This window comes from Lathyrus oleraceus, chromosome 3, assembly GCF_024323335.1.
Source record: "Lathyrus oleraceus cultivar Zhongwan6 chromosome 3, CAAS_Psat_ZW6_1.0, whole genome shotgun sequence".
Lineage (NCBI taxonomy): Eukaryota > Viridiplantae > Streptophyta > Magnoliopsida > Fabales > Fabaceae > Lathyrus > Lathyrus oleraceus.
Genome location: NC_066581.1, coordinates 361,759,138 through 361,767,301, shown reverse-complemented (window position 1 = coordinate 361,767,301; position 8,164 = coordinate 361,759,138).

Genomic DNA, 8,164 nt, shown 5'->3' with positions numbered 1-8,164 from the left:
CAATTCCCCACATGGAGAAGGGCCATGGAGAGGAAATGACATTCAAAAGTGTCGGAGGAACATGAATCTTATCTGCATAAATTTGACACTTGTGGCATTTCTTCACAAACTTGCAACAATCATATTCCATTGTTAGCCAATAGTAACCTGCTCGCAACATCTTCTTTGCCATAGCATGTCCATTAGAATGACTACCAAAGGAACCTTCATGGACTTCAGTCATCAACAGGTCTTCTTCGTGTCTATCCACGCATATGAGCAGAACCATATCAAAGTTTCTCTTGTACAATACATCACCATTTAGGTAGAAATTGCCGCCTAATCTTCTCAAAGTCTTCTTATCTTTCAAGGATGCCCCAGGAGGGTAAATATGACTTTATAGGAAACCCTTGATATCAAAATACCACAACTTCTCATCTTTGACCTCTTCAACAACAAACACATGAGCTGGCCTATCAAGACGTATTGCACTTAAATTGGGAACCTCATTCCAATACATCACCATAATCATCGAAGCTAAAGTTGCAAGAGCGTGTGCCATCCAGTTTTCATCTCAAGGGATATGATGAAACTCAACCTTTGTAAAGAAAGTTCAAATCCTCCTCGCATAATCTCTATATGGTATCAAGCTGAGTTGATTCGTCTCCCATTCACCTTTGATCTGATTCACAACTAAAGCTGAATGTCCATAGACGTCCAAATACTTGATTATGAGATCAATGGCCTCTTCAAGCCCCATATTGCAAGCTTCGTACTCATCCATATTATTTGTACACTTGAAAGTCAATCTAGCTGTAAATGGAAAATGCATGCCTTGAGGAGTAATAATCACTGCCCCAATGCCATTACCATATTGATTAACAACTCCATCAAATACCATGCCCCAACGGGAATCAGGTTTTGGCCCTTCTTCAAGCAATGGTTCATCATAATTTTTCATTTTTAAGTACAAGATCTCTTCATCAGGAAAATCATAATGTACTGACTAATAATCTTCAATCGTTCGGTGAGCCAAATGGTCAGCCAAGATACTACCCTTAATTGCTTTCTGAGATCTGTATTCAATATCATACTCTGATAACAACATCTGCCAACGGGAAATCCTCCTAGTTAAAGCAGGCTTCTCAAAAATATACTTGATTGGATCCATTTTGGATATCAACCAAGTGGTATGATTCAACATATACTGGCGCAGACACTTAGCATCCCAAGCCAATGCGCAACAAGTCTTCTCTAGCATAGAATATCGAGTCTCACAATCGGTGAACTTCTTACTGAGGTAGTAAATAACATATTCTTTCTTTCCAGTCTCATCTTGCTGACTAAGAACACAACCCATACTCTCTTCAAGCACAGTCAAATACATGATCAAGGGTCTTCCTTCAACAGGCGGAGACAGAATCAGAGGCTCAAGCAGATACTCTTTGATACTATCAAAAGCTTTCTGGAAGTCTTCGGTCCAATCACAAGACTGATCTTTCCGAAGAAGCCTGAATATAGGCGCACATGTGGCAGTCATGTGTGAAATGAATCTTGAGATATAATTCAAGCGGCCGAGAAAACCTCTGACTTGCTTCTTAGTTTTGGGCGCAAGCATCTCTTGTATTGCTTTGACCTTAGCAGGATCAACTTCAATACCCTTCTCGCTGACAATAAAGCCCAACAACTTACCAGAATGAACACCAAAAGTACACTTATTGGGATTCAAGCGGAGTTTATACTTCTTCAAACGTTGGAATAGCTTCAACAAATGCTCAACATGTTCCTCTTCATCAATAAATTTAGCAATCATATCATCAACATTGACTTTGATCTCTTTATGCATCATATCATGAAAAAGAGTAGTCATTGCTCTTTGGTAAGTTGCGCCAACATTCTTTAAACCGAAAGGTATCACTCTATAACAGAATGTTCCCCAGGGTGTAATGAATGTGGTCTTTTCCATATCTTCGAGTGCCATCTTGATTTGATTATATCCGAAAAATCCGTCCATAAACGAAAAGACTTTGAACTTAGCTGTATTGTCTACCAATATATCAATGTGTGACAGAGGAAAATCATCTTTCGGACTGGATTTATTCAAATGTCTATAATTAACACACATACGGACTTTCCCATCCTTCTTCAGAACATGCACAATATTGGCCTGTTGGTGTAAGCCCTAGAGGCCAATACATTTTGGTACTTGTATCGAATAATAAAAGGCATTCTCTTTATTATGGTTGATTAATAAAGTCCCTGGAATAGATAGTCCGTTTAATGTATTAAGTGTGACTTAATCATGAGAACACATTAAACATAAGGACACTATTCCTAAAGTATCCGTAGTCGAGCTTTAGTGTGAAGTGGGATAACATTAAAGCATTAAGACTATTATGTTTGTAGACTGATGATCACATCTCATGGATCATGGATAAAGAGTTATCAAGTCTTAAACATAGGTATGAATATTAGGAGTAATATTTATACTGGATTGACCCGCTATGAGAATACTATATAGAAAGTTATGCAAGGTGTCATAAGTTATTCTCATGGTGATAATAATGTATTCCACTCTTCGACCTGAAACCATTATGGATCCTAGATGTAGAGTCGAGTGCTTTATTGCTGATCCAACGTTGTCCGTAACTGGATAACCATAAAGACAGTTGATGGGTACTCCACAAAGCATGCTGAGGGACATGAGTGACCTAGATGGAATTTGCCCATCCTGCATAACAGGATAAATGTCTATGGGCCCAATATTGAACTGGACAAGGATGACACGGTCTATGCCTTGTGTTCAATATAGACATAAGGGCAAAAGGGTAATTATACACATAAGTATTATCACAGAAGGAATTGTCAGATCACATGACATTTTCGTGTCTTGGGTAGCAGTGATGTGTTGCTAGATACCGCTCACTGTTTATTATGTTAAATGCGTGATTTAATATAATTGCCAACGTCGCGAAAACCTACAGGGTCACACACAAAGGACGGATTGATGAGAGATAGAGTAACTAAGGAATACCGTAAGGTACGGTGCCCTTAAGTGAATTATAGAGCATCGTAAGGTACGATGTACTTGAGTAGAATACGAAATATGGTAAGGTACCATGAGCTTAAGTGATTTTGGGCATATTATAAGATATGGGCCAAAATACACTTAAGTGGGCTTTTAGCTTGAAGCCCACACAAGTGGTTCTATAAATAGAACCCTTGTGCAGAAGCAAAAATTTGCGGTTGCATTCTTTTCGTTTTCACTCTCTCTCTCTCTCTCACTCAAAGCCTTCATTCGTACCAGCTAGCACTGAGATTGAAGGAACCCGTTCGTGTGGACTGAGTAGAGACGTTGTCATCGTTCAACGTTCGTGATCGCTCCGTGGATCTGCATCAAAGGTTTTGATTGTCACAAGAGATCTGCACCAAAGGTTTCAGTCGTCACAATAGGTAAATATTCTATCACTGATCATGACCATTCGTAAGGATCTCTAAAGGAGAGAATTTTAATTTCCGCTGCGTTTTGGACCGCAATTCTCCTTCAGTGGCATCAGAGCCACTTACGAAACCATGACTCGGATAGCTGTTTATTTTCTGTATTAATATGATTAAAAGACAGAATGAATCAATTAATTAAACGAGTAATTAAATTTGGCATCATGAGTGTACGAGTTGGATGATTGATGTTGACTATGCTTCGGAATCCGACATTAGTATGGTGAAGCAGCGATACATCGATCGTCCATAGGTTATGCAATTGAGACCGATCAACTTATATATGATATAAGTAATCCTAATGCAAAATACGGTATATGTGATATACTGTTTCTGTTTCGTTCATTCGAACACTAAATGATTATTTTCCTTTGAGCGATCAATGGTCATTTGCTTCGGAATCCGACATTAGTATGGTGAAGCAATGACCTGTTGATCAATCATACTGAATCAACAATCGAGGTGTGTTTGACGGTCTGAAATTGGTGCATTAGGGTTGGTGACGGCGCAAGGGTTGTGCCGTCAAGGAGTTGTGAATTTAGGGCTTTTTGGAAGAGGTCTGTAGACTATTTCAAAGTGTTGTTATTTTGGCCGCGTGAAGCTCGTGTGACGAGCGTAACAAGCGTAACAAACTGGATGCGCGACGTTCATAACAGACCCATGATGGTCGTAACAAGGACGTGACGGTCGTCACGTGCTTTGTGACGGTCGTCACACTCACATTGCCTGTGACGGTCGTCACACGCCTGTGACGGTCGTCACACTCCCAGAGTCAAAATTTTGGGGTTCCTGTTTTGTGACTACGCAAGGGTTGTGTTCATGCAAAACAATGTCCATTTCAAATGAATTGTTCATTAAAATTTTGGACAGGGGCGCTGCCCCTTGACCCCGTCCGCTGATCGGTCAGCGGAACCACCGTCCGCTGACCGGGCAGCGGAACCCCCGGCTAACTCTGCGTAGTGTGATCGGTCGCCGAAATTTAATTTGGTTTTAATTAATTAAAGGAATTAAAATTTAATAATAACAATGTGTTTATTATTATTGCCTTGTGGTGATCAGTTATGGCCTTAGTTGTCCTTTATTTTGTTTTGGGTTTTTAAATACGACCTGCGTGTCGTGCCTCTCCTTTTGATCTCTTAATGTAACTTCTTTTCTCATCTCAAACCCTCGTATGTAAAACGAGTTTCTTCTGGAATGTAATACTGTGAAGAAAGAGAAGAAGACAATGTTATGAAGAAAGAGAAGAATTCAAGATCAAAGGAGGACAATCTTGAAGATCTTGCTTGGAGAAGCTTAGAGAAGAATTCAATATTAAAGGAGGACAACCTTGAAGATATTGCTTGGAGAAGCTTAGATCGTTGTAGGTTAGCTTAGGTTCTCTCATTGGCTTGGGAGAACAATTGCGCTAGGGGCCATAACTGTTTCATTTTGTTTGTATGTATGTTGATGCATGTGAATGTATGTTGATGCATGTGAGAGACGATTTATATGATAAACAAGCCGGTGAGATCATAACAATTGTAATTCCCTCAAACTAAAATATTAAGTTTATGCTTTCCAAGTTTTAGCACTCATCATGACTAGTATCGGATAATGTAGGTTTCGCCAAAGCGAGGTGCATGTTCTATATTAGTAAGGTGCGATGGGATAATTGTAATATCCAACTGCTAAAACAATGGGTCAAACTTAACTAAACAAATTATGATGATATTATATATGTTTGTTTTCCAAGTTTTAGCACTCATCAAGACTAGTATCGGATAATGTAGGTTTCGCCAAAGGGAGGTGCATGTTCTATATTAGTAAGGTGCGATGGGATAATTGTAATATCCAACTGCTAAGACAATGGGTCAAACTTAATTATAATAATATCATATATGTTTTAGAAGCAAGAGTTGGGAATAATCCATATGATGGATTGGAATAAGGAGTTATTCACCCAACTGAAATTTTCGAGAGTTGTATGAGATACAACTGGAAGGAGTTCCTACCTAAATAACCTAGTTTTGTGTAATCCGCCTACGCGGACTTAGAACGGAGTGAAATATGGATCTCGACCCACTAGAAAATCTTCCAACGGGATTTTCCGAATCAAATGATGAGGGTCATTTGTTTTGAGTAAAATAGTGGGAGCATATTTGATTAAAGGCCTAATTAAATATGTCAATGATACTTATATTTTCATTAATCCTTATGTAGATTACCATGACAGCAAACACCTCTAACAACATCTTGAGATCAATCCTTGATAAGGAAAAATTGTCTGGGACAAATTTTCTGGATTGACACCGAAACCTGAGGATTGTCCTCAAACATAATAGAAAGCTGTATGTCTTGGAGACACCTGTTCCTGAAGAGGAACCTCCTAGTTCTGCACCTAAGGCAGAAAGAGATGCTTATAAGAAGCATGTCAATGATGCCAATGAAACTGCTTGTCTCATGCTGGATGTCATGAACTCAAAGTTGCAAAAGCAACATGAGAACATGACAGCGTTCGATATGATCGAACACATGAAGATGCTCTATCAAGAGCAAGCAAGGCATGAGAGGTTTGAAGTTTCAAAAACCCTTTTTCAAGGCAAGTTAGCTGAGGGAGCCCCTATAAGTCCCCATGTGCTCAAGATGATTGGGTATATGGAAAAGCTTGAAAGGTTGGGTTTTCCCCTCGGAAAGGAACTTGCGACTGATTTGGTCTTGCAATCGTTGCCAGATAGTTTCAGTCAATTTGTCCTAAATTTCAATATGATTGATATGGACAATTCTCTTCCTGAACTGCTCGCCATGTTAAGAACTTCCGAGCAGAATCTGAAGACAAAAGGGAAGTCCATTCTGATGATCGGAAATGGAAAGAGACAGAACAAAAGGCCCACCAGGCAGGGCTATAAAGGGAAGGGCAAGGAAGTTGCCAAACCCAGACCCACTGTTACTGTTTTGAGGCCTAGTGGAGGCATAACAAAGGCAGGCACCTGCTTCCATTGCGGTAAGACCGGGCACTGGAAGAGAAACTGCCCAAAGTACTTGGAAGATGACAAAATCTCCATTCACAGGAAAAGGTGAAAGAGCTAATGATCTTTTGGCCCTCATACATACTGATGTATGTGGACCACTGAACATTCCAGCCAGAGGAGGTTTTCAGTACTTCATTTATCGATGATTTCAGTAGATACGGTTGTGTGTATTTAATGAAACACAAATCAAAGTCCTTTGAAAAGTTCAAGGAATTCAAGAATGAAGTACAAAACCAACTAGGTAAGAATATTAAAACTCTTCGATCAGATCGAGGCGGTGAGTATTTAAGCCTAAAGTTTGATGACCATCTGAAAGAGTGTGGGATCCTATCCCAACTTACTCCTCCTGGAACACCACAATGGAATGGTGTATCTGAGAGAAGAAATCGAACCCTGTTAGACATGGTCCGATCCATGATGAGTCACGCCGATCTTCCAAACTCCATTTGGGGACATGCACTATTGACAGCAGCTTACACACTTAACCGTGTTCCATCCAAAAAGGTTAAGAAGACACCATATGAGATATGGAGTGGTAAGAAACCACATATGTCTTACATAAAGATTTGGGGTTGCGAGGTTTATGTGAAATGACAAGTTTCAACTAAGCTTGAGCCCAAATCTGACAAATGCTTATTTGTGGGGTATCCTAAAGAAACAAGAGGATATTATTTCTACAATCCTTCTGAGGGCAAAATGTTTGTCGCTCGAACCTGAGTTTTCCTAGAGAGGGATTTTATTTCCAAAGGAATCAGTGGGAGGAAAGTAGAACTTGAAGAAATTCAAGAATCACAAATTATCGATACACCTATGGAGGAATTAGAGCAGGAAACACAAGTGGTTGTGTAAGAGCAACCTGCTCAAGTAGAACAAGACCAGCGTAGGTCAGGTAGGATACGTCACCTACCTGAGATATATGGATATCTGATCAAGGTGATGTATTACTCATGGATCAAGATGAGCCTGTGACCTACTCATGGAATCTTCGCCTTGATGAAACAGTAAAACTGTATGGATTCATCAAGAACGAAGATGAGCCTTGTGTCTACAAGAAGGTTAGTGGGAGCATGATCGTATTCCTGGTATTATATGTAGATGACATATTACTCATTGGAATCGATATCCCTACCCTGCAACAAGTAAAGTCTTGGTTGGGGAAATGCTTTTCTATGAAGGACCTGGGTGAAGCAGCCTATCAGAATCTATAGAGATAGATCATGAAATGCTTGGCCTAAGTCAGAGTACATAGACAAAGTGCTGAGACGCTTTAATATGAATGATTCCAATCTGGTTATGTGTTTTGCTTAAATGGTGGCACTGTGAGCTTGAAAAGTTCAACGCAAGATGCAGTTGCTGATTCTACAACTGAGGCCGAGTATGTTGCTGCCTTAAGTGCAGCAAAGGAAGCTGTTTGGATCAATAAACTTGGCATAGTCCCTAGCATTGTGGATCCCATTGGTCTCTGTTATGATAACAATGGTGTTATCGCACAAGCTAAGGAGCCTAGATCTCACCAACGATCCAAACACATACTTAGACGTTGTATGAAAATATGTAAAGTACCTACACTTGACAATATAGTTGACCCACTGACAAAGCCTCTTGCGCAGCAGAAGCATGATGGCCATACTTGATCAATGGGCATACGGGGTATGCCTGATTGGCTCTAGTGCTAGTGG